General features: G+C 53.7%; 3 non-coding genes across 3 annotated transcripts; 2 read left to right on the top strand and 1 right to left on the bottom strand.

The window, feature by feature from the left end:
• Positions 1-82, top strand: TRNAS-UGA. The gene has a single exon. It is a non-coding gene; the product is annotated as a tRNA-Ser (tRNA).
• A 12,850-nt stretch (positions 83-12,932) lies between these two features.
• On the top strand, positions 12,933-13,004 carry TRNAD-GUC. The gene has a single exon. It is a non-coding gene; the product is annotated as a tRNA-Asp (tRNA).
• Positions 13,005-22,989: 9,985 nt separating this feature from the next.
• TRNAI-UAU lies at positions 22,990-23,083 on the bottom strand. The gene is made up of 2 exons: positions 23,046-23,083; positions 22,990-23,025 (listed from the first exon to the last, which is right to left on the bottom strand). It is a non-coding gene; the product is annotated as a tRNA-Ile (tRNA).
• Between the last annotated feature and the right edge of the window lie 3,862 nt (positions 23,084-26,945).

Raw genomic sequence — 26,945 nt, 5'->3', positions numbered from 1 at the left:
GGTGTGATGGCCGAGTGGTTAAGGCGTTGGAGTTGAAATCCATTAGGGTTCCTCTGCGCAGGTTCGAATCCTGCTCACAGCGAGGCCTGTGTTTTAGCCAGTCTCTCACCAGGGCAACACCTCTGTACCAGGGCCGCCCAGAGGGTGGGGCAAGAGGGGCAATTTGCCCCAGGCCCCGAGCTCCACAGGGGCCCCCACGAGAGTTTTTTGGGGCCCCTGGAGCGGGGTCCCTCACTCGCTCCGGGGGGGCCCGGAAAACTCTTGCGGGGCCGGGCGCAGGAGCTTCTTCTGCTCCCGGTCTTCGCCGGCGGGGTGGGTCCTTCCGCCCGGAGCGAAGGACCCCGCCGGCGAATTACCCCGAAGACGGAGAGGACCCGCCGCCGTTCAGCTCGGTCTTGGCGGTAATGGCGGCGGGGGCCCTTCCGTTCCGGGACCCGCCGCCGACGTGACCCGAAGACCCGCAGCGGGGCCCCCCCCCCGCCGAATTACCGCCGAAGACCGGGCTGTGCTTCGGCGGCGGGTCCCACTCCAGCGGTAATTCGGCAGCGGGGGGGCCCCCGCCGCGGGTCTGCGGGCACTTCGGCGGCGGGTCCCTGACCGGAAGGGCCCCCCGCCGCCGAAGACCCCGGGCCCCGGAATCCTCTGGGCGGCCCTGCTCTGTACAACCCCTGAGACACTCTCACCCTCTCCCCACCCCAAGTAAATCCTGTTCTGCTCCTTTCAGAGAGATCCCTGGGACACCCCCTCACACTGTGTCCCTGAGGGGTCAGGCAAACTCTCAGCACCTGAAGCCTCTGCCACTCACCTAGTGCCCCATAGATCAGCCATAGCCCTGGTTCTGCTCCTCTCTCTAGCGTGTGAAAGGAGCCAAGTCAGTGAATCCATGGGAGCTACGGGGCTGCAGAAACAACAGAGAAAAAATAGCTGCTCAGGGCCCACTGGCAGCCAGCTCCTCCCACCCCCACTACCAGGGGCGGCTCTAGAAAGTAGGCTGCCCCAAGCAGCGCGGAGCGCTGTGCCGCCCTTCCCCGGTCCCGCGGCGGGTCCCCTCTTCCCGCAGCTCCGGTTGAGCTCCTGCCGGCATGCCTGCGGCAGGTCCACCGGAGCCCGGGACCAGCGGACCTGCCGCAGTCATGCCTGCGGGAGCTCAACCGGAGCCATGGGAAGACGGGACCCGCCGCAGTCATGCCTGAGGCAGGTCCGCTCGTCCCGGGCTCCAGTGGACCTGCCGCTGGCATGCCGGCGGGAGCTCAACCGGAGCCACATGCCGCCCCCCCGGGAAACGGCCGCCCCAAGCGCCTGCTTGGCACGCTGGGGTCTAGAGCCGCCCCTGCCCACTACAGGCCTTGCCGACAAGCTCCTCCTCTTCCCCTTCAGCACCTCCCACCTGCCAGTGACCAGCTGTTCAGTGGGGTGCAGGAGGAGCTGAGTGGGGAGGGGGAGGAGCAGGGACGGGAAGAGGTGGGGGAGGGAGAGGAATGGGGCAGGAAGGTGCAGGGCGGGAAGAGATGGGACAGGGGTGGGGGCTTGGGGGAGGGGGGGGAGTGGGGGCCGGGCCTGGGGAGGACAGGGGGGGATTTATCACAGACCCCTCTAGGGCCGGCCCTGAAGAGAAGCACCGACTATAACAGTGACAATACAATTGACCAGCATTGCGGGGGAGGCTGAGGGAGATCCGCACTCACCAGGTCTCTTCTCTCCCCCACGGTGAGCCAGACACTACTCTCCCCTGGCTCTCACTCTAGCAGCTGGATGCCAAGGAGCCATTTCCCCACAGGAAGTGCATTGAGTGCCTCTGTGGTGCTGGGGGGCTGGCGCTGCTGCTGCCTGTGGGGCTGGCAGGGGGGCTGATGTCTGCACAGACTCTCAGCTGCCAGGCCGGAGGGGGCACTTGGGACCTTACCAGACCGGCTCAGTGAAGACGGGGGGTTGACAGAGCAATACAGACGCTCTCCAGAGCACGGAGCAGGAGCCGCCCATGCAGCCAGGCAATGAGCATTTCCCACAGCCTGGAGCCGAGGGGGAGGCGGCAGCTGCTGTTCCAGCTCCTCGGGGACAGGCCCTGTCAGCCAACAGCCACTTCTTACTCCCCACAGCTAAGGGTGCCGGGTTCCTCCGGTGGGGGTGTGGAGCAGCCGTTCGTTTTCCTGTTCGCACTCCTCTGCGGTGTGAAAATCGGGGAGGGGAGGCAGAAGCCCCACTTCCCTCCCGACATGACACCCAGTGGGGGAAGCCAGGACAACAGGGTGGGGCGGCAAGTGGTGGCCAGACTCTCACCGCCAGGGTCTAGCCTAGCTCAGGGTCCAGCTCAACTTCCTCCACGCACCACTGGCCCCCAGTCCCCTTCCACCACCAGGTCAACCCGGGCACTAGGGCAGGAACCGGGTGAGGCAGCAAGTCAAGCTGAGCAAGGCAGGCAAAAGCGAGTCTTGTCTTCATGGGCCGCTCCCAATGACGTCCTTTTTGTGTGCAACTGCTGCAAAAACATCCCGGACAGAGAAGCAACAGGCCAAGATGCTTCTATAGAGCTGCCAAAGTAGCTCAGTTGGGAGAGCATTAGACTGAAGATCTAAAGATCCCTGGTTCTAATCTCTGGCTTTGGCAGGTCCTTTCATCCCTCTTTGTGCAGTGGTGGCTTGTTCTCTGGGAACACAGTGGTGTTTGCACCCAAGATGAGCAGGGCTGCCCTAGGGGGTCTGGAACAAAGCAATTTTGGGGGCCCCTTCCATTAAAAAAAAGTTGCAATGCTGTATTCTCATGGGGCCCCTGTGGGGCCCGGGACAAATTGCCCTACTTGCCTCCCCTGTGGGTGGCACTGAAGGTGAGTCCCTGATCTTGGATCTCTGCAGTAGGAAAACATAGAATGGGCTTCTGCCCCTAGTTGGCCCACCTGACCTTTAACAAGGAGAGATGGGAGCTGTCTTTCCCAACATGGCAGGAAGAGAGCGAGGCAGGTTGACCCTCAGGAATGGTGCCAGAGGGCTGCTGGGCAGTGACAGGCAGGGATTGGGGGTGAAAACTCCTCTGTGCAGCTGAGCAAGGGCAGTACCAGGGAAGGGGCATCTGTAAAAGTGGCCCTGTGGAAGGTGGCAGGGATTTGGGGGCCCAGGAGGAGGCGCTTGATGTTCAGTGCCTTGGAGCAGCTGGACTTCGACATGGTGGGTGTTCAGGAAATGCACATTAACAACTCTAGGGTAGCTCAATGGGCAGAGGATGATTGGTGGAAGGGCCTCCTGGCCAGGGAAGAATGATGGGGCTGGAGTTTTGTTCTTCACATTGGCGGTGCGAGTACAGAAGGTGGTGGAGCTCCGACCAGGGAGGGCATTACTGGTGGGCTTTGTGCTCTGTGGCACTGGTTACTGCTATATTAGTGTGTATGGTCCCCAGTTAAGGCATGAGAGGGAAGATCAAAGGCTCCCTTCCTCTGTACTGCATGATGTTTGTTGTTGGGGAGGATTTTAATTGTGTCAGCCGGCCTGAGCTCCGCTGGTCCCGTTTTCCCAACCTTCAGAGGAAACATTTTTACAATGAGCACTACCTGGCGCAGGTCTGTAGTGAGGTCGGCTTAGAGGAGCTCACTCCAGCCACAGAGGGGGTTCACCTTTCTGCGGGGACAGATCAGGACTTGCATTGACCGGATTTATACTTAGCTTTTGTGTCTTTAGCATGTTGCTCCTCAGATTCTTTCTTGGCCTGACTTGTTACACTTTGACACTTAACAGGCCAGAGTTTGTGCACCTTCCTATTATCCTCACTAGGATCTGATTTCCAAATTTTGAGGAATGACTTTTTGCCTCTAACAGCCTCCATTACTCGGCCATGTACCTAGAGTGGCGTTCTGCTGGTCGTCCTATTGTCGTTTCTGATTTAGGGCAAACGTTTCATCTGAGCCTCTAATTGCAGTGTTTTTAAACAGTCTGCATGCTGCTTGCAGGCACCTAACACTTGTGACAGCAGCTCCTTTTAATTCCCATCCAACCATCTGTACTTATGCCGATAGGTCGACTTTAGGTCTTTAACTTTGAGCGGTAGCTGAGAAGATGGTAAATCGGGCAGAAACCCGTTCGACAAACCTCTTCATTTCCTTGTTATTTCCTGACTTCTTCATTCATCGCCTTTTCCTTATTTCCTGGGTGAGGTGGCGGCCTGCCAGGGAGCTCCCCGGCACCTCTGGCTGCCTGGGCTGAAGGCAAGAGGCAGACCTGGGCGTGGCGAGGGCCTCCTGTCCCGGAATGAGGCTGCAGTGCTTCCTGGTCCCCTTTTCCCACCCACACCGGCAGGCGGCTGCTGCGGGAGAACACGAGGGAGGCTCTCGGGATGCTAGGCAGCGCTGTGTGGCTGTCAGGGGAAAGACCCTTCTTCTCTAAAGATGGCTGGCAGAAAGGTGGTGCTCAGCTCTGTCAGCGACCTGCCCAGTAGCCTCGCTGCCAGGGGATGCAGACATTTCTGTAAGGTGCAGAAAGAGGGTATTTGGCTTCCAAGTTAATATGAGAAATATGCATTTAGGAGATGGAATTTCCTTTTTTTCACAGGGCCCCAGTGGCCTAATGGACAAGGCAATGGCTTTTTAAGTCAGAGATTGTGGGTTCAAGTCCCATCGGGGGTGAAAAACTGCCTCTATATTGCAAGGAAACCTTAGCCTTATTTTCACCAAGAAAGCTGGGAGATGTTTGAACGCAAAATATTGGATCTTGGGAAAAATGTCCCAGAAATGGCATCTTGACAAATGCTTTCTAAACCCATCAGTAGCAAACAATTAATGCTAGTGTTTGTCTGAGACTAGAGGGAAGGGGAGTGTTTACTCCCACACCTCAGTGAGTGAAACAGACGGAAAGAGCAAGGCCGTCCTGAAAGAGAATGGATCTGTCTGGAGACAAAGCAGCCCCTGAGAATGAGCAACGGTGTGAAAAGAAGAGGTTGAAATGTGTGTTAGATGTTAGTTAGTGTTAGAGGGTTTATCCCTTCACCCTCCCATTACCGGGTCCTTCTTGCGTACACACAGAGCAGCAATACCCAAAGTCCGAAGGTGCAAACAATGAGATGTTTATTGGATTGAACTTCCAGCAAGCAATGATTCCAGTTTCCTTCCTCGGTGTCCCCATCCCAGCCCTGACGCCACAGAGCCTTGCCTGTGTCCCTGTTCCCATTCTCCCCCTTAGCAAAACATAGGACATATGGTGACACATTTCCTGATAGGGCCAGGCATCAAGGTGGAAGGTGCTGATATTCCATTTGTCCCACTGCCCCGTGCGTAGTACAGTGCCTGCACCTTCTCTCATACGGGTGTGTCACACCTGTTCCAATTAGTGTTCCAGACTTCCCACTATAGTGGGCCCAGGAAGGTTGGGTCCAGGTTGTCTAGTACAGGGGGGAGGGGCTTACTCCATTACTTCTCGGTTATTTCCATAGGCAACGTAACACAAGTATACTTAGCAATACACCAGCCACTGTAATAATCCACAGCAACACCGAGAGACCTGAGCACTGCAGCATGGTCCAACATCCCGGCCACCACCGAAACACCTCCTCTCCTCCTTCGACGGGGTCAAGCTCTTAACATGTCCAGTCGCTGGCAGTTGCAATACGCTGCCGCTGCAGGTTTTACGTGCTTTTGTCCATATCATAAGTCCATTGAATGTCCACAGAGAAATGGGTTATTGTCCAAACCAACTTAACCACGTGGTGTGGAATCAGGCTGTATGCGCTGGTTCGATTATTCACAGCAGTAAGAGTCACAGATCTATCTGTGCGCCAAAGCCCAGAGAGCAGCGTGTAGTGTGGAATTTGGTTAGGGGCTGGTGTAATTGTGCCCCCAGTAATATGTACATTTCCAGCAAAACACCTCATACACAGTACACCCAATTGTCCACCCCTTGCCATGGGCCATTGGGTGTGCTCCTCCACGGCCATCAGGGAGGGGCACATTCAAACATCTTCTCTGGATTTACACCATTTTACACCCTCCATTGATTCCCAGTGAGCAAATCCCCTTCTCATTATTCCCATAGGGCATGTGGGGCCCACCTTAGCTGCCGATTCACTTCCAGATACCACGGTAGCTATTACACAGGTGCTGGCCTCCTAGTTGAGCATTTTGAATGTCCACACACATCTTCCCTCAGGTCAGCCTTTTGAAGCCACCCCCACCCACGTCATGAGGTTTTCTGTTCATTGAAACACAACAATGCTAACAACAAGACAAATACCACAGACAAACAACACAAAACATAGATTCATGGTATTATGGGTTAGTCTTTTGCTGGCACCAGCTTGCTTGTAGAGTGTCTGAAAAACAAAAGAAACAATTTCCACACACACCCCCGGTGGGGACAGATTAGTGCTTAATAATAATAATACCACTTCCTTTTACAAATTTCCTTGCTAATTGCAGGAAAAACAGAAGAATTACCTACAGGCTGTCCTTATTTTGTTCTATAGTCAGATAGTGAATTACCCCACTCGCTGTTCCTTTATGAAACTCATGAAGTGGTGTGCCTCAGTTTCCCCTCTTGCACAACAGACCCAGTTTGCAATAGTTTCTCTGCTGTACCAAGCTTTACGTTTATCCTCAGGTAATAGCTGAGAGACAGCTTTAGATTTAGCTTTAGCACTGTACATACACACACACACTCCTTAGGGTTAACTGTCCCCCTTATTTTCAGGCTTGACTTGTTTTTTCACCTCCCTTTCCTGGAGGGCCACAATCTGAGTCTTCCAGTAGCTTGTTTGCTGACCAGATGTATTTATTATTTGCAGCTCCTTTGTGCTGCCACTGATGGGCAGTTCTCTCCTTCCCCCATCAGCTAGGTCATTTGCATTCACCCCGGCTTTCGGGCTTGGCTTTTGGATCCAAAGCCATCAGCAGCTCAGAGACTATCTTAAAAGGCACACAAACAACTTCCACCGGAGTTCTGATTACTTTCCACTTTCATCTTCTGCTTCAAAACATACAGATCTGAAAAAGAAACCACAACCTATTGTGGCTCCCTTTGGAGCCCTAATAGGGTTTGAATTAAGTACCATGTTTTGGTTGCATTTCTTTTACCCCTTCTCCAATATACACTGCACAGGTCCTGGCACATTCCTTCCATAGTTTAACCTTCATAACATTATGTTACAAAACATAAGTCTCACTTTAGGTTTTTAAAACCTTACACAATTACACACAACATTTTGTTTTGTCTAACATCCCTTGCACTGCAATAATTTTTTTTTACACAACTGTACCCCAATTACACGTCCATCTTGTACAACCAGAGACAGCCAGGGGCAGGCACGTTAAGTGCCAATAGAAACCCCGGACATTCCTTTAGTGATTTTGCTAACATTACCCAGGAGTCAAATCATTTTGATGAGATTATCTCTCCGCCTGCTGCCTGCAGCCGTCCCCTATAGACCATTTCTGTGGACAAAGGGCCCATTTCCCCTCAGAATGGCTGTGAAGGCTTCTCAGGACAAAACTTTACCTGACCCTCTTGTATAATTTAATTACTAAGCTTCCATCCAACGTGAGTGCACAGAGCTGCACATACAGTTACATTTATATAACTGGGTTTTATTATTAAACCAAAAACTGCCCTTCTTGTAACACCACAACTGTTGCCTTTTGCTATTTCCACAACTCCCAAATGTTTACTTTCCTCCAAACTCTGTATTATTAATTTTTGCAAAGCCCTGGGCGGCTGCACTGCAGTGCTGGGGTGACTCTGCAGGGGGGAGAAGCTGCTGTGGAGCAATGTAGAGCAGGTGCAGGAAGGAGCCAGGGTCACTATTCACATTCTGAACTGCACAATTTTCCAAATTTGGGAATGTCCGAGAACAATTCTAAGGGGAAGGTGAATGCAGAGCAGTGACACTGGAGATGCCCAGACCTCCAATGGGGGCGGTGTGGAAATTAATAATGGGAAGATCATTTGCGAAATTAGTCGTCACTGACAAGATTTGTCTCTGTTCTCATTTCACATTGTGGTGTTGTTTAGCAGAATCAAGACATAGTTTTACTGTATTAATTAAACAGGTAATTTTATTTAACCAAGCCAAAAACTTAGTGTCACTTATTTTTTCTCTGTCCTAGCAAGAACTAAATGAATGTTGTGACTTTCTGGAAAGTGCAGCGAGATTAAATGTGGGGAATTCAGTCCCTGTGTTTGGAGCTGATGTTTTCCTCTCACAGGTCAGTGCCTGCATTGAAATACCAAGAGGGATCTAAGGGCTGGTGTACGCTGGGCACAGGGGTGTTCGCAGAAGGGGCAGGGCCTCAGGTGGAAGGGGCGGGGCAGGGCTTTAGTCTCCCCCAGCTGGCGGTTCACGCCCTGCCCATGGTGTTGCAATGACAGCGGCTGCCCAGGCTGCACTTGTAGCGAGGTTCCCCCACTACGTGGCCGCGCAGAGGCTGCAGGAGACAGGCAGGTGGCAGCAGGGGAAGTGGCGACACAGGAGCTCTCAGCAGCAGGGTGAAGGACAATGCCGTGGAGCGGCAGCGACGCAGAGTGAACAGGGCAAACCGAGAGCCAGTTGAAGGAGTGTCAGAAGCAGAAGCTGAGGTGTCTTTTGATGCCTTCCCCTCCCTCCCCCACCCCTGGGGCTTTGCTGCCCAAGAGGAGTGGGGGTTGGGGGAAGGAGAGCGGAGGGGTCTCTTAAAGGAACATTGGATTGGCCTGTCACACCGCAAGGTGAGAAACTGAGGCACAGCACTGCCCAGTGTACTCTGGGGTGGGGGGTTGCTGATGAGCATAGATTTGAATGTGGTTGTGGGGTTTTCCCAAACTCAGGCTTGATTCTCTTTCTCTTTTAATAGAAGTTCTCATTGGCTCTCCGCCCACGCAGAGCTGGGGAGTGGGGGCGTGTTGCCTTTTCCCCAGGCTGAAAGGTGACACCTGCCTGGCGAGTGAGGGTCGGTTTGGGTGACCCCCACTCAGGGCAGGCTAAGGGCAGGTCTCTGCCCTTTACTCAGCCCAGGAGGAGTTTTTTGCACTAACATCCCAAGTGTGCAAGTCCGTCCCCGCAGAGCTGCCCCATAGGGTGACCTTAAAGAAACTGGAAAATGGGACAGGGCGTGGGGGGTAATAGGCTCCTATATAAGAAAAAGTCCAGCCAAACCTTTAAAAACGGGACATCTGGTCACCCTGGAGCAGCCCCGCACTCCTGCTCCCCGGTTGGTGCGTTTGTAACCCGGGGGCTGAAGCCGACGCGAGAAAGGGAAGTGAGTGAGCTCGGAGCTCTCCGGCGCCACCTGCTGGGAGCAGAGGGCAATGACTGAGTGACGTCCTGGCTAATTTAAATATCACCTTTTTCTCTGCCGGGTGGCTCCACTGGAGAGCTGGGGCGTGGCCTGATTGTGGCAGCACCTTATTTGCATATATTAAAAGCAGCAGTTTGGGGCCATTGGGGTAAAATAGGAATAAGTTTTGGGGTTGGGCCCCACATGTTTAGTGCAGGCTGTGGGGAGCCGGGCTGAGCAGAGCCTGCCCCGACGGGGTGTGTGGTCACCCTGAGCTGGGAGCGTGTTGCCAGATATGGGGAAGGGGCTGGGTTAGGGGTAAGGGTGGCTGTGGAAAACCGGAAAGGATTCCCCCATTTTTGGTGTCTGGGTGGAGTTCTTGTTGTGTAAATAAAAAACAGCAGTGGGGGGACAAGGGGAGTTGAGACTTGTGTTTTGCGGGTTGCTGGGGGGCCTGACCTGAGCCATCTGGGGCAGACTGCTGCTGGGTGGGGTAGGATGGGGGGGTGCTGTCTGTGTGCTTGAGAAGAGGGGCAGTTCCTGGTTGGCTGGTGCTGGCCTGTCTAGTGTTTTCTGACAGCTGAACTCCCATTGGCCTTCAGGCAGGGCGGGTCTCTGAAACCTGGTCTCCCATTGGCCCCTCCCCAATTGACGTTTCTGACAGGCTCAGCTCCCATTGGTGACGTTGTCTGACAGCGATGCGGGGCGGAGCCGCCAGGGCCTTGTGCGCTCAGAGCTCAGCGCCCGCCCACGAAAAGCGGCGCGAGGCCGCGCGGGCCCGGGTCCCGCTGCCTGGCGGAGGAACAGAGACCGCAGCAGCAGTGCCAGCGAGAGAGCCATCAGCCGGTCCTTAGTTTCTGCTTGGTAAAGGCAAGTCAGTGGGGTCCATCGGTCAGAAAAAGAGTCCCAGGACTTCTTGCTGGGCGCCAGGGTCCAAAAGCAGCACATTCCCTCCTGGAAAGGGCTGTGTTTCGAATGTCCGTCCAGTGCGCGTTGAAGGGAAGGATCTGCGTGCCAGGGAAGCTGCGTCCCTCCAGAGGCGCTTGAGAAGCCAAAGGGGCCGTGGGTGAGTTTGTGATGAGGTGAGTGTGAAGTGTGGAAGGGGGAGGGTGGCAAGAGGAGGTTTTGAGAGGAAAAAAGGTGCTGCTGAGCTGGTAGGGGAGGGCAAGGTCCCAGGCGGGTGTTGTGTGAGGAGCTGTGTGGGCCCGGAAAGGCGTCGTGCTGGGCAAGGGCAGGTGAGGAGGGCCAGGGCTTTTCCCAGGGCTGTTGCTGCGGCCAAGGCCTTTGGGAAGCAGAAGAGGGCCAGGGGTGCTGTTGCCTGCTGGGGCCCATGCGATGGTGTAGGTGTACGCTGACCATAGCTGGTCTGTGGGAGCTGGGGCCCCTCCCTATGCCCCTTTCCTCGTTAGTATAGTGGTGAGTGTCCCCGCTTGTCATGCGGGAGACTGGGGTTTAATTCCCCGATGAGGAGGGTGACCTCTTTTCAAGGGGGGAACAAAGAAATCCCTGGCCTGCCCACCCCATGCCTTGCATTCTCCTTCAATGGCCACTTCCCTTCGCACCCCGAACTGATGACTTTCTCCTCCAGAGAGACAATTCCTCGCAAGGACACGCTGGCCCTAGCCAAAGCCTCTCCCTGGCCTTCCGCCCCCGGGCCCAGCTTCGGGTCCTGCACGTGGGGGCACGTTTCAGAGCGGCAAAGGGAAATAGGCTGGCCAGGGGCATGAGGACAATGGCCCAGACAAACCAGGAGGGACTTGGTCCAGGGGTGGAGGAAGACAGAAAAAGGGACAGGCATGGGATTGGCTTCCTCTATTTTTTCCTTTGCTCAGCATTTTACCTGTGACTGTAATGGGCAGACTTGAGAAATACCCGTGGCCGCCGGCGATGTAGGTGGCCGCCCCGAGAGCGCAGACCTGAGCATTTTGCGCTGGGCTGGTGCCTGCTCGCACAGCGCCTGGCCGTGATCGTAGAGTGGTTAGTACTCTGCGCTGTGGCCACAGCAATCTCGGTTCAAATCTGGGTCATGGCATTAATTTTTGGTGGGGAGGAGCTATCCTGCAGCACGCCTCGTGGCTCAGTCTGATGGCGTCCGTTTGCAAAGAGAGCCATCGGCCGGTCCTTAGTCTCTGCTTGGTAAAGGCAAGTCAGTGGGGTCCATCCATCAGAAAAAGAGTCCCAGGACTTCTTGCTGTGCGCCAGGGTCCAAAAGCAGTGCATTCCCTCCTGGAAAGGGCTGTGTTTCGAATGTCCATCCAGTGCGCGTTGAAGGGAAGGATCTGTGTGCCTGGGAAGCTGCGTCCCTCCAGAGGCGCTTGAGAAGCCAAAGGGGCCGTGGGTGAGTTTGTGATGAGGTGGATAGAAAACTGGCTAGATGGTCGGGCTCAACGGGTAGTGATCAATGGTTCCATGTGTAGTTGTCAGCCGGTATCAAGTGGAGTGCCCCAAGGGTCGGTGCTGGGGCCGGTTTTGTTCAATATCTTCATTAACAATCTGGAGGATGGTGTGGACTGCACCCTTAGCAAGTTTGCAGATGACACTAAACTGGGAGGAGTGGTTGATATGCTGGAGGGTAGGGATAGGATACAGAGGGACCTAGACAAATTAGAGGATTGGGCCAAAAGAAAGATGATGAGGTTCAACAAGGACAAGTGCAGAGTCCTGCACTTAGGACGGAAGAATCCCATGCACTGCTACAGACTAGGGACCGAATGGCTGGGCAGCAGTTCTGCAGAAAAGGACCTAGGGGTTATGGTGGACGAAAAGCTGAATATGAGTCAACAGTGTGCCCTTGTTGCCAAGAAGGCTAATGGCATTTTGGGTTGTATAAGTAGGGGCATTTCCAGCAGATCGAGGGATGTGATCATTCCCCTCTATTCAGCACTGGTGAGGCCTCATTTGGAGTACTGTGTCCAGTTTTGGGCCCCACACTACAAGAAGGATGTGGATAAGTTGGAGAGAGTCCAGTGGAGGGCAACAAAAATGATTAGGGGGCTGGAGCACATGACTTATGAGGAGAGGCTGAGGGAACTGGGATTGTTTAGTCTGCAGAAGAGAAGAATGAGGGGATTTGATTGCTGCTTTCAACTACCTGAAAGGGGTTCCAAAGAGGATGGATCTAGACTGTTCTCAGTGGTAGAAGATGACAGAACAAGGAGTAATGGTCTCAAGTTGCAGAGGGGGAGGTTTAGGTTGGATATTAGGAAAAACTTTTTCACTAGTAGGGTGGTGAAGAACTGGAATGGGTTACCTAGGGAGGTGGTGGAATCTCCTTCCTTAGAGGTTTTTAAGGTCAGGCTTGACAAAGCCCTGGCTGGGATGATTTAGTTGGGTTTGGTCCTGCTTTGAGCAGGGGGTTGGACTAGATACCTCCTGAGGTCCCTTCCAACCCTGAGATTCTATGATTCTATGAGTCTGAAGTGTGGAAGGGGGAGGGTGGCAAGAGGAGGTTTTGAGAGGAAAAAAGGTGCTGCTGAGCTGGTAGGTGAGGGCAAGGTCCCAGGCGGGTGTTGTGTGAGGAGCTGTGTAGGCCCGGAAAGGCATCGTGCTGGGCAAGGGCAGGTGAGGAGGGCCAGGGCTTTTCCCAGGGCTGTTGCTGCGGCCAAAGCCTTTGGGAAGCAGAAGAGAGCCAGGGGTGCTGTTGCCTGCTGGGGCCCATGCGACAGTGTAGGTGTACGGTCTGTGGGAGCTGGGGCCCCTCCCTCTGCCCCTTTCCTCGTTAGTATAGTGGTGAGTATCCCCGCCTGTCACGCGGGAGACTGGGGTTCGATTCCCTGATGGGGAGGGTGACCCCTTTTCAAGGGGGGGAACAAAAAAATCTTTGGCCTGCCCACCCTATGCCTTGCATTCTCCTTCAATGGCCACTTCCCTTCGCACCCCGAACTGATGACTTTCACCTCCAGAGAGACAATTACCTCACAAGGACACGCTGGCCCTAGCCAAAGCCTCTCCCTGGCCTTCCGCCCCCGGGCCCAGCTTCGGGGCCTGCACGTGGGGGCACGTTTCAGAGCGGCGAAGGGAAATAGGCTGGCCAGGGGCATGAGCACTGATTTCCCAACACCCCCCTGCAGTTTTGTGAACTAGTTACATGCCAAACCTGGTTGCTGAACTTCGCGACTTTGTCCTCACCCACAACTATTTCACATTTGAGGACAATATATATCTTCAAGTCAGCGGCACTGCTATGGGTACCCAAATGGCCCCACAGTATGCCAACATTTTTATGGCTGACTTAAAATAACGCTTCCTTAGCTCTCGTCTCCTAATGCCCCTACTGTACTTGCGCTACACTGAAGACATCTTCATCATCAGGACTCATGGAAAAGAAGCCCTTGAGGAATTCCACCATAATTTTAACAATTTCCATCCCTCCATCTACCTCGGCCTAGATCAATTCACTCAAGAGGTTCAGTTCCTTGACAGTACTGTGCTGATAAGAGATGGTCACATAAACACAACCCTTTACCGGAAACCCACTGACCGCTATACTTACCTACATGCCTCCAGCTTCCATCCAGGACACCCCACATGATCCATTGTCTATAGCCAAGCTCTAAGATACAACCGTATTTGCTCCAATCCCTCAGACAGAGATAAACACCTACAAGATCTCTATCAAGCATTCTTAAAACTACATTACCCACCTGCTGAAGTGAAAAAACAGGTTGACCGAGCCAGAAGAGTACCCAGAAGTCACCTACTACAAGACAGGCCCAACATAGAAAATAACAGAACACCACTGGCCTTTACGTTCATCCCCCCAATTAAAACCTCTCTAGCGAATCATCAAAGATCTACAACCTATCCTGAAAGATGATCCCTCACGCTCCCAGATCTTGGGAGACAGGCCAGTCCTTGCTTACAGACAACCCCCAAACCTGAAGCAAATCCTCACCAGCAACCACAGAACAACAACACTAACCCAGGAATCTATCCTTGCAACAAAACCCGATGCCAACTCTGTCCACTTATCTATTCAAGTGACACCATAATACGACCTACTCACATCAGCCATGCCATCAGGGGTTCGTTCACCTCCATATCTACCAATGTGATATATGTCATTATGTGCCAGCAATGCCCCTCTGCCATGTACATTGGCCAAACCAGACAGTCTCTGTGCAAAAAAATAAATGGGATGTAAAGCAGACGTCAAGAATTATAAGATTCAAACACCAATAGGAGAACACTTCAACCTCTGGCCGTTCAGTAACAGATTTAAAGATGGCAATTTTGCAATAGAAAGCTTCAAAAACAGACTCCAACGAGAAACTGCTGAACTTGAATTAATATGCAAACTAGATACAATCAATTTAGGCTTAAATAGAGACTGGAAATGGCTGAGCCATTACACACATTGAATCCATTTCCCCATGTCAAGTATCCTCACACCTTCTTGTCAAACTATCTTAAATGGGTCATCTTGATTATCACTACAAAAGTTTTTTTTCTCCTGCTGAGAATAGCTCATCTTAATTAATTAGCCTCTTAGAGTTGGTTGGGCAACTCCCACCTTTTCATGTTCTCTGTTTGTATGTGTGTGTGCTTATACATATATCCTCACTATATGTTCCATTCTATGCATCCGATGAAGCCATTTATCAACATTGAATTTCATCTGCCATTTTGTTGCCCAATCACCCAGTTTTGTGAGATCCCTTTGTAACTCTTCGCAGTCTGCCTGGGACTTAACTATCTTGAACAGTTTTGTATCATCTGCAAATTTTGTCACCTCACTGTTTACGCATTTTTCCAGATCATTTATGAGTATGTTGAACAGTAATGGTCCCAGTACTGACCCCTCTGGGATACCACTATTTATCTCTCTCCATTCTGAAAACTGATAATTTATTCCTACCCTTTGTTTCCAAGATTTTAACCAGTTACTGATCCATGAGAGGACTTCCCTCTTATCCCATGATGGCTTACTTTTCAAAAGTCAATTTAAATTAAATACATTTTTTTTTAAATTATATATATTTTTAGAAATTTAGACCTGTTATGTGTAACTTGCATTATCCTTAAGTTAAATTTGCATTATTCTAACAAAACATTTACTTTATTCACATCTCTTTTATATATCTCATTGGCCCTGACACCCCCCCTGTAAATTCAAACACCCCCCCTAATTTCAATTCCTGGGGAAACTACTGGGCGCCGCCTCCTGCCTGGCGAGAAGGTGCAGCACCGGGGGGGTCACAGGGTGCGAAGGGCTTCCGCGCGCGGCTGTTTTCTGCCGGTCGCGGGGTGACGGTTCCTGCCCGGGGCGGCCGGGGGCCGCGGGGTCCCGATGGCAGCTGGGGGCTCTGGCATCCACCTGCAGCGTCTGGGACCTACGGGGCCATCTGCAATAGCCGGGGGCTGCGGCTTCTCCTCACCCCCTCCGTGACTGGGAATGCCAGGCTCTGCCTACAGTGTCTGAGAGCTGGTGGCTCCCTCTCTTGCCTGTGGCGGCTGAGGGCTGCCTGTGGCGGCTGGGAGCTCCAGGGGCTTCGGAGCTGCAGGGTCTATTAGCAATGACATGGGGCTGCAGGGTCCTCCCGCCATCAAGGCCTGTTGGGAAATCCTGGGTCCATCCGCAGCAGCTGGGAGCTCTGGGGTCCGCTCGTAGGAGCTGCAGGGTCCATACGCAGTGGGGTGGGGCTGGGGGGGCTCCCCGGCCACCCATGGCTGCTGGGAGCTCCAGGGTCTGCCTGTGGGAGCTGTGGGGAGATGAGGGGTTTGGGCTGGAGGAGGGGGCTCCAGGCTGCAGGGTGGGGCTGAGGGATTCAGAGTGCAGGAGGGGGCTGTGGGTTGAGGCAGGGGGTTGGGGTCCAGGCCGGGGTGATGGCTCTGGGGTGGGGGCAGGGATGATGGGTTCCAGGTGTGGGAGGAAGCTCTGGGCTGGGGCAGGAGGTTGAAATGCAGAGGGGTGAGGGCTCTGGGGTGCAAGAGGGGGCTCTGGGTTTGGGGGGGTTCAGGGCTGGGGTAGGGGGTTGGGGTGCAGACTTACCTCGGGCGGCTCCTGGTCAGCGGTGCAGCAGGGGGGACCTACTGGCCACTTCCAGGGCGCAGTGCGGTGCCCTAGGACACGTAGGGACCAGCCTGCCTGAGCCCCGCAGCACCGCTGACCGGACTTTATAACCCAGTCACCCGACTGGGAGCTCCAGGGTCCCCCTGTCCCATGTGGTACCTGGGAGCTCTGGGATCCACCCACAACAGCTGGGAGCTCTGGGGGCCTCCCGCTGCTCACAGTAGCTGGGAGCTGTGGGGTCCATCTGTGGTGCCATGGGCCTGTGGGAGCCCCTTCCGACACTGGTGGCTGATAGCTGTGGGGCCCCCACCAGCCGACAGCTCCAGTCTTGCTGCCCCAGGGCTGAGGAGGAAAATGTCACTGAGATCTCTGAAAGTCACAGTTTCTGTGACCCCCTTTATATAATCTGAGCCTTAATCGTTGTTGACTGTCTCTCTCGATCTCTAGGTCTGCTCTAGCGCAGATGGGACAGGGAAGACAGACGCTCACCCCCCAGCACAGGTTTGGGCAGCAATGGCTCTTGGGCTATTTGCTGAGCATGCAGAGGACTTGTCCAGGCCGGTGGAGCAGCTCAGCCAGATGAGGAGCTGGAAGAAGGAGACCTGAGCAGCCTGGAGATCCCTCTTTTTCTCCACAGCCACTGCCTGTCAGCAGGATTCCTCCTTCTCCTCAGTGAGACCAAATCTAAGCACCTAGACAGCCGGTCTGTCCGCTGCACCCCAATCCCTCATGCCAGAGCCTCCCTGCCAAAGTCCTGTACCTGGCTCCAGAGAATTGTCTCACATCTCACTGGGAACTCGACTACTTGTGCCCAGACAGTCTTGGCCCCACTCAGTAGAGGACCTGAGAAACACAGTGTCTGCCTGTTCCAAATCAGTGCTTGGAAAGGTTTTGGTCCTGTGACCATGTGGCCTAATGGATAAGGCGTCTGACTTTGAATCAGGCAATTGAGGGTTCAAGTCCCTTCATGGTTGTGTTGGTGCAGTTTTACCTTTGTGCTGAACGTCCTGCTCCCTTCAGGGCTAGAACCTCTTCTTGGCCGCTCAAGCCAATGCTCTGGCTTCAGCTAGAGCCCCGGGAAGGAGTTGGGGGTTGGGTGTCACAAAGGCTGGGGCATGAGCCCCAGGTGCTTCCAGTCTCACCTTTGCCCTTCCTGACTTGCCAAAGAAAATGGGCAGCTGCCCGGGCTAGTGTGTGGAGCAGTTTCCCTCTTCCAAGTGTGCGCCTGTCCCTGTGCTGGAGGGGGTTGCTACATAGCACCTTGGGAGCCTGGGTGTTTCTCTGCTTCTCGCCAGCTGGGGAAAAGCCTCTTGGGGTAAAATCTCCTGCCCCACTGCCAAAGTGAGCACCTGGAGTGGGAACGGTCAGAGGCCCCACCAGGGGGGCTGGCCCTGCTTTCCTACCATCTTCTGATGTTGGCCACAAAGCATCAGCAGCTGGCTGTGGGTGGTTTTCAGTGCGTGTTCGGCATGGCAGGGAGCAGGGAGCAGCCTGGCTGGGTCTCTGTGGCTGTCTGCTGGCCACGCATAGGCATGGTTCTCCCCTCCTCTTGCCCTGCCCTTGGATGTACTGTGGCTTTTAAGCCTTCCCTTGGAGCTGTCAGCACCAGCCGCCTCTGTCCTAGGTGCCCAGAGGAGGAGAAGTGTGTTGGGCTCCAGCCTGGGACTCTTCCTCCCGCCTGCCTAGCCCTGACTATGAAACCTGGCCCTGACACTCCTTTCTTCAAGCGCCATGTGGGCAAGAGGAAAAGTGTGGTAGAAAGCACAAGGGCCAAACTTGTGGGCATCAGAAATCCCAAACACCCAGTCCAACCATAGCCACTTCTAGACCCCATTCCAACCAAAGACCTGGCTCCAGTGGGTATGAGTCACTCAGCAAAAGGTAAACAACTCATTCTTATACAGCTGGAGACAGGAAAGCACTTGGATCTCCAGGGATTTACCACAAGGTCCCACTGAGATTTGAACTCAGATTTCAGCATGCCAACCATTACACCATGGGACCAGCTTGTGCTAGTTTTTCTAAACATTGGTGACCCTATCATAGAATACCAGGGTTGGAAGGGACCTCAGCAGGTCATCTAGTCCAACCCCCTGCTCAAAGCAGGGCCTATCCACAGACAGATTTTTATCCCAGATCCCTAAATGGCCCTCTCAAGGACTGAGCTCACACACCTGGATTTAGCCGGCCAATACTCAAACCACTGAGCTCTCCCTCCCTCACAGGCCCAGCTTGTGTAAGGGACTGTTGGCCCTTTACTAAAACTAAGTGGGGTTTTTTTGGTTGGCTAGTTCCCAGTCCCAATAGAAGGGGGAAGGGCCAATGGGAAAGCAGGACCCTGAGACTGACAGGCCCCTGGGGCAATGACCACCAACTGGTAGGGAACAAGTGAAAATTCGTTAATGAGTAAAATTCCTGGTGAAAATTGGCAAAGCTGTGGAGAGTTTCAAAAGTTCCAGTGAATTTACACATGAAGATACAAACAGAGAGAAAGAGAACATCACAGACTGCACAGGCCCACACAGACATAAACAAAAACCAAACCCACACAGCACATAGAGCCATATACCCATAAGGGAAAGCCACACAAAATATAGAAAGAACAAATCCACACCAAAAAATACAGCAAAAGCCCACAACAAGAAAGCACAAAACCCACATACCAAAAGAATACTTAGCAAAAAACAATATTCATGCAAAAATCATACACACACCCATGCACACAAAACTATGCAAGGCATCCACCAAAATCACACAGGACCCACATGCACATCAACACAACAGATGAAAACTACACCAACATACAGAAAGCCAGGTAGGGTTTGAGTCTCACAGCGAAGAGGGTGAGCACACAGGTGGTTTGGGGAGCAAAGACTGAGGGGGAGTTGGGGGCAGTGCTCTGGGCTCTACTCGACCCCTCCTGACACAGGCGGCTGGTGGAGAGCAGAGCCTGGTAGATCTGTGGAATCTGCCCTGCTCTCTGTAAAGCAAGGGGACCTCGGTGTCTTCTGAGCTGCAATTGTATTTTCTGCAGGGCAAAATGATTGGCAGAAGCCATTTGCTTAAAAGAAACTAGTGCTGTAGGTGAGGTTTGAACTCTCAACCTCAGCATGATTCTACTCAGCACTGTTCTATAATTATTGGGCACTAACCCATTGCACCACTGGGCCCTGTTTTCAGGAGCTTATCTCCATGTTTCATGGATGGATTAGCAAAGTGGAGGGATTGCATTAGCTAAAACAAATCCATATTAAAGGCTGCAGGATGGCAGCAGCAGAGGTGGGGAGCCTCCTTCCATGTGATAGAGCTGATTGCCCCTTCCGTTGCTCAGGGGAAGGTTGGTGCTTTGAGCCCACCCGGTGCTGGAACGTCCCATGGGTGAGATTAATGGGACTCTTGGGAAGGGAGGGGAAGTATTTTCTATGCCTGCCTAGCTCCATTGGTCTCCTGTGGCCCTTTCGGCTCTCTGCTCCCCTGTTGGGGAGATGCAGAGACAAGCCCCCATCTGGGTGAGTCACCGAGAGGCTGTGTCCCATGGCGTGTGTGGGGGAGAGGGGTAGGGGTGGGATGGGGCTCAAGGGGAGAAGGTTGTGTGTGACAGTGTGTGGGGGAGGGGGAGGGTGCATTCCTTAGGATAGAAATAATGGAAAACACAGGGGCAGTGACAGTGGAGCCCCGTGTCTGAGTGTTATGACCCTGTGTGGTGCTGCCGTTCACCTTCCCCTCCTATGGGCTCAGCTTTCATTGAATCCAGCATTTTTTCACCTGTCCTCACCACAGAGGTGTCCCACATGCCTCAGCTACGGAGTGTCCCTCTTAGAGACGCGGAGGACTGGAACTGATTTCAGCTGCTGGACAACTCTGCCAGGTCTTTATTCATTTGTACAGGAAAATGCTGAGTGTTTAAATTCATTTCAAGCCCCCGCCCCCATTCAGCGAACTCCTGAACATACTGGAGATGGGTCTGGAAATCGATTTTCATTCAAAAAAGTTTTTAAAGGGAATCACTTGGATTGGAACTAGGAACCCATTACCCTGCAGGGAAACATTCACCCACTGAGCTCTACTCTCAACAAAGAGTGTCATGTATAGCCCAGAGCAAGAACATTATTTAACCTGGGGGTTAGTAAACTTTATACAAACACCACAGCTTACAAACTCCCCACCCCCGCTCTGTGTCACCAGAGCACAACAACAACTCTCCTTGGGGCACACACAGCTCCCCAGCTCCCTGCCCGTCAGTCTCTCCAGCGTTGCTCCAATCCCTTAAAGCAGGGTCTCAACCACAAGTTACCTTAGGGCCGGTGCCAGTCCTCCAGTCCTCCCAGTGGCCAATAATGTCACTCATACTGCCCAGAACCCGCCCCCCAAAACTCTGCCCCTCACCTGTCTAAGGCTCTGGGAGGGAGTTTGGGTGGGGGGAGGAGGTCTAGGGTGCAGGCCCTGGGCTGGGGCTGGGGATTGGGGTGCAGGCTCTGGAGGGAGTTTGGGTGCAGAAGGGGTGAGAGGCTGGGATCTGGGAGGGAGTTTGGGTTGGGGAGGGGGTCAGAGGTTGGGCTCTGGGAGGGTGTTTGGGGGGGGGGAGTAAGTCTAGGGTGCAGGCCCTGGGCTGGGGCTGGGGATTGGGGTGCAGGCTCTGGAGGGAGTTTGGGTGCAGAAGGGGTGAGAGGCTGGGATCTGGGAGGGAGTTTGGGTTGGGGAGGGGGTCTGGGCTGCAGGCTCTGGGATGGAGTTTGGGTGCTGGTGCAGGCTCTGGGCTGGGGCAGGAGGAAGGGGGAACAGGAGTAAGGGTGGGGTTGAGGGCTGTGGGAGGAAGATTGGGGGTAGGCGGGAGGGGTGTGGGAAGGGGTGGGGGTGCAGGCTCAGGAAGGGGTCAGGGTGTGGCACTTACCTGGGGCTCCAAGGCAGGGTGGGCTGGGGGTCCTCTGCATGCTGCTGCCCCCAGGCATCACCCCCACAGCGTCCCATTGGCTGCAGGGGCTCGGGACGGGCAGCGCGTGGAGGCACAGATCCACCCTGCCCTGCCATGCGGGAGGGCCCGGCAGCCACTGGAGTGAGCAGGCAGATGACTGGAAGGGTTTTCCCATCCCTGTAATAGCTACATGAACAGAACAATTCTTCCTTTTCTTTAGCACTATCTAACCAGGGCTTAGGTCACCTTAACTCTATGTGTTTGGGGTGGGTTTCACACTCTAAGAGACGTTGCGCTGCCAGTTCAGTGCCCAGCGTACACCAGCCCTTAGATCCCTCTTGGTATTTCAATGCAGGCACTGACCTGTGAGAGGAAAACATCAGCTCACAAACACAGAGACTGAATTCCCCACATTTAATCTCGCTGCACTTTCCAGAAAGTCACAAAATTCTATTCATTCTTGCTAGGACAGCGAAAAAGTAAGTGACATTAAGTTTTCGGCTTGGTTAAATAAAATTAAGTGTTTAATTAATATAGTAAAAATATGTCCTGATTCCTCTAACTAACACTACAGCGTGAAATAGGAACAGAGACAAAGCTTGTCAGTGACGACTAATTTTGCAAATGATCTTCCCATTATTAATTTCCACGCTGCCCCCATTGGAGGTCTGGGCATCTCCAGTGTCATTGCTCTGCATTAACCTTCCCCTTAGACTTGTTCTTGGACATTTGCCTTCCTCTGCAGCATGGGGCTCGGGTCACTTGCTGGAGGATTCCCTGCACCTTGAGGTCTTTAAGCCACGATTTGAGGACTTCAATAACTTAGACATAGGGCAGGGGTTTGTTACAGGAGTGGGTGGGTGAGATTCTGTGGCCTGCATTGTGCAGGAGGTCAGACTAGATGATCATAATGGTCCCTTCTGACCTTAAGTCTATGAATCTATTAATCTTTACCCAAATTTTGAAAATTGTGCAGTTCAGAATGTGAATAGTGACCTCGTCTCCTTCCTGCATCTGCTCTACATTGCTCCACAGCAGCTTCTCCACTTGCAGAGTCACCCCAGCCCTGCAGTGCAGCCACCCAGGGTTCAGCAGGGGCCCCTGGCAAGGACCGTGCGTGCAGCTAACAGCCCGGTGTGCCTGGCCGTGAGGCAGCTGTAAAAAAGCAACACCCCCCCCAGAAGTACAGAGACTGAGTTTCCCAACTATAACATCATGACCCCCTGTAGAAAGCTGCACGTGTCAGTTGTAGTTTCACAGGGAGATGCTAAAATCAAGTGACACCAATTTTTAAGTTGAGTAAATAAAGTTGAGGAGATAGTTATTAACTTCCCAAAAATATACTAAAGATCCCTCAGCATAACACCTGAAGGCAAAATATGAACAGAGACAAACCTTGTCAGCAAAGGCTCATTTCCCAAATGATCCTCAAAATGTTACTAATTCCCACCCCTCCTCCACAGGAGCTCTGTGCAGTGTAACTGTTCTGCAGGCAGCTTCCCATTAAATGCTGTTGTGGGACATTCCCAGACCTGGAAATGTACCAACGACAGAATTTGAAGAGCAAACCTGGCTCCCCACACCAGGCGGGATTTGAGTGTTTTGTCCCTGTCACTTAGTGTTTGTCAATAGTACAGACGCCAGGGGCAGGACTCCAGGCTCTGCTTGAGGGATCCTGGCACAGGGGCTGGGAGTAGAAAGGATTGTAGAGTCTGACCTGTGCTCTGAAGAGGAGGTAATAAGTGAAGGGGGCATTTTTGAATCCTCCTCAGTGTCCCCCTGGCTGGAATTCTACATTCCACAGGCCAAATGAGGGGGTGATGCCCTGTGGTCAATGAAAACCAGTGCTCCAGGTGAGGCTTGAACTCACAACCTCAGCATAGCTCCTCTCAGCACTGCCCTATAAGTACTGTGCGCTAACCAATTGTGCCACTGGAGCACCTGTTAATTATGATGGGGGGAAGGGATGGAGAGCGGTGAGAGGGAGGTGGGATCATTGGGGAAGAGGCAGTGTAGGAGTGGGGCCTTGGGAAGTGGGGTGGTGCAGGGGTGTGGGCTTAAATGGAAGGGATGGGGCTACTGTTTGGGCTCTGGTGGCCACCACTTTTAGGCAGGGCCATCCTGGTGAGGCAGATGGGACAATTTTCCCCAGGCCCTGACCCCACAGGGGCCCCACAAGCCCTGGCCGAGAATCCCTTCCCTGGCTAGAGGCGCCTTTTTAATTTTTACTCACCCGGCAGCGGTCCGGGTCTTTGGATGCACTTCCGCAGAGGGTCCTTCAGTGCTGCCAAAGACGCGGAGCGAGTGAAGGACCCGCTGCCACTGAAGACTCGGCCGCTGCCCAGTGAGTAGAAGCATCGCAGCGGGTGGCACCTTTTTATGTCCGCTCTCCTGCTTTGCCCCAGGCCCCCGAATCCTCTGGGCAGCCCTGCTTTTAGGGAGCCTGCCCTGCTTCTGGTGGGACCACAAGACGTCCCAGAGCAGAGAGGGTGGCCAGCAGAGCGGTGACAGGGTGGAACAGCAAGTGACTGGCAGTGTGGCCAGACAGCGGAGGGAGAAAGGGGCTTTCCCCCCGGGAGGTGAGAGGTGAACTCTGGGTTTTCACTGACCCAGGCCAGCAGCTATGGGTGAGGTGCAGTGAAGGGAGGGGCACATCCAAAGAGCTTCTGGTGTCTGGATTTAGGAGCCCGAGGCAAAAGGCCACTGCCCAGCGCACTGTGGGGGGGTGTTTTGCTCATAGTGTTGTTTTATGAATCCTCATTGTGGTGTTTTCCCAAGTTAATACAAGGTGATTTTCCTCCTTTTTATTAAAGTTTCTTTTCTGCACTCAGTGGTTGTGAGTGGGGAAAGTATCGCCTCTTGGAGGCACCCAGTGGCCAGGGTTAGTTTCCCCAGGTTACTGGGTGGGGGGCTTAGGCAGATTGTGTGTTGCATTGTTGAGGAGGAGCCCCAAGCACCCAAACAGGGAATTGTAACTTCAACCTTCAGAGTAAGAGCCAGAGGTGCTGCCAGCTGAGCTAGCCAGGCCGCCTAAATGTATTAACCCCTTTTACCACAAGAGCAAAGACCGGGTACTTCTGTGCTTCTCAGCAGCTGGAAAAAAGCCTCTTGGGGGAAATGTCTCCTGCCCCACTGCCAAAAGGAGCCCCTGGAGTGGGAACGGACAGAGGCTCCACTCGGGGGCTGGTCCTGCTTTCCAACCACCTTGTGATGCTGCTGCAGAATGAATGCTGGTCTGTGGGTGGCCTTCAATGGGGGTTCGGCATGCCAGGGAGCAGGGAGCAGGCTGGCCAGGTGTCTTTGTGGCTATCTGCTGGCCACACATAGGCATGGTTCTCCCCTCCTCTTGCCCTGCCCTTGGTTGCTCTGTGGCTTTTAAGCCTTCCCTTGGAGCTGTCAGCACCAGCCGCCTCTGCTCTAGGTGCCCAGAGGAGGAGAGGTGCTGGGCTCCAGCCTGGGACTCTGCCTCCCTCCTGCCTAGCCCTGACTGTGAAGCCTGGCCCTGGCCCTCCTTCCTTTAAATGCCATGTGGGCAAGAGGAAGAGTGTGGCAGCTGCAGGGACCAAAGTTGTGGGCATCAGGTGAAGCAGCGAGAAACAACCATATGGTGAACCCACAGGACTCTCTAGCCAGACTGTTAAGTTCTAGGACCCCAACCTATAGCCGCCAGCCCATTGAACCAGCCAGACCAAAGACCTATCTCCAGTGGGAGGGAAAAAACTCACTCTAGTTCACCCTGAGAGAGGGTAGCCAAGCACATTGAGCTCCAGGGCTTTGCAGCAAAATTGCATATTTCCAGGAGGTCCCACTGAGATTTGAACTCAGATTTGAGGATTCAGAGTCCTGAGTGTTGCCCATTACACCATGGGACCTGCTGCTGTTTCATTTTCTAGACCCCTGTGACTCTCAGCTGGCTGGTTTGCACTCTGCACTTATTGCTTCCCACCAGCAGCTTCCTCTCGTGGGACTCTCTCTCCTCCTCCAGTGACTGTGGTCCTGCACTACCGGATCCACGGGTCCTGCCCTGAGTCCCTGCATCCCCCTGCTTTGTCTCCATTCCCTTCACTCGGTGCTCCCGCTCATATCGGCCAGCTGCAGCCTCATCTCATGGAACTCGGGCAGCTGTCGCTTGATCCGATTGTACAGTCACACGCTGACTGGCTCCCCTGCCTGGATGCTCTTGTGGAAATCCCACAGGTGACACTGCAGGACTTGGCTCTGTTGGTTTCTTTAATGTTGTGGTGTTTCCCCGGCCACCGGAACAAAGCCCCCAACTCCTCTCTCACCGACTCCCATCAATCCCCCTGGTTGCCATAGAACCCTCTGATGCTTTCCTGTTCTGCCAACACTGACAGGCCTCACCCCCCTGCTCCTTTATCTTGCAAGGTCTGGATGTTCAGCTTCCAATATCCTCTGCCCTGGGTCAGGGAATTGCCCACATTGAGCACACAGTGAGAGGTGTGTGATCCGAACAGTCCATTGGCACCACTCTGCACTGGGCTGTCGACGTGCTCTCCTTCACGTAAATCCAGTCAATGCAACTCCTGGTCTGTCCCTGCAGAAAGGTGTATCCCCTCTGCGGCTGGTGTGAGCTCGGGTCAGAGGAATAGGAGGCTACCGCCCGCCCTCCACTGATTCCACTGTGCAGAAACACGTCCTCTAAGCCGACCTCACTACAGACCTGCGCCAGGTAGTGCTCATCATAGAAGAGTTTCCTCTGACAGTTGGGAAAACAGGACCAGCAGTCCTCAGTCCGGTGCAACAATTGAAATCCCCCCTGACACCAAACACCGTGCGGTCCAGAGGAAGGGAGCCATTTCCTTCCATAGAACTTTCCTTTCACGCCTTAACTGGGGACCATACACACTAATATAGCCATAACCAGTGCTACAGAGCACATCGCCCACCAGTAATGCCCCCCCTGGTTGGAGCTCCAGCCCTTTCTGTACTCGCACCATGAATGTGAAGAACAAGACTCCAACCCCATCATTCTTCACTGGCCTGGAGGACCAGAGAGATGGGCCCTTCCACCAATCACCATCAAGCTACCCTAGAGTTGTTAATGTGCATTTTATGAACACCCACCCTGTCTAAGTCCAGCTACTCCAAGGCAATGAACATCAAGTGCTGCCTCCTGGGCCCCCAAATCCGTTCCACCTTCCACATGGCCATTTTCACAGATGACTCTTCCCTGGCACTGCCCTCGCTCAGCCGCACAGAGGAGTTTCCATCCCCCAGTCCCTGCCTGTCACTGCCTAGCAGCCCTCTGGCACCATTCCTGAGGGTCACCCTGCCTTGCTCTCTTCCTGCCATGTTGGGAAAGACAGCTCCCATCTCTCCTTGTTAAAGGTCAGATGGGCCAACTAGGGGCAGAAGCCCCTTCTGTGTTTTCCTACTGCAGAGCAAAGATCAGAGACTCACCTTCAGTGCCACCCAGAGGGGGGGCAAGTGGGGCAATTTGTCCCAGGCCCTGCAGGGGCCCCATGAGGGCCAGCCTCCGTCACTCATTTCCTGCCATATTGGGTCCACCAATAACTCATGTAGGAGAGACAGTTCCTGTCCCTCATTGTTAAAGGTCAGGCAGCCAACTAGGAGCAGAAGCCCACAGTATCTTTTCCTACTGCAGAGCCCAAGCTCAGGAACTCACCCTTGGTGCAGGCACCACTGGGCTCCCAGAAAACAAGCCACCCCTGCATAAAGAGGGATGAAAGGGCCTGCCAAAGCCTGGGATTGAACTAGGGACCTTCAAATCATCAGTCTAACACTCTCCCAACTGAGCTACTTTGTAGTAGTCTTTTGGC

Source organism: Mauremys reevesii, unplaced genomic scaffold (assembly GCF_016161935.1).
Source record: "Mauremys reevesii isolate NIE-2019 unplaced genomic scaffold, ASM1616193v1 Contig51, whole genome shotgun sequence".
Lineage (NCBI taxonomy): Eukaryota > Metazoa > Chordata > Testudines > Geoemydidae > Mauremys > Mauremys reevesii.
Note: the sequence above shows the minus strand (reverse complement) of the source record. Positions and strands in the feature narration are given on the sequence as shown.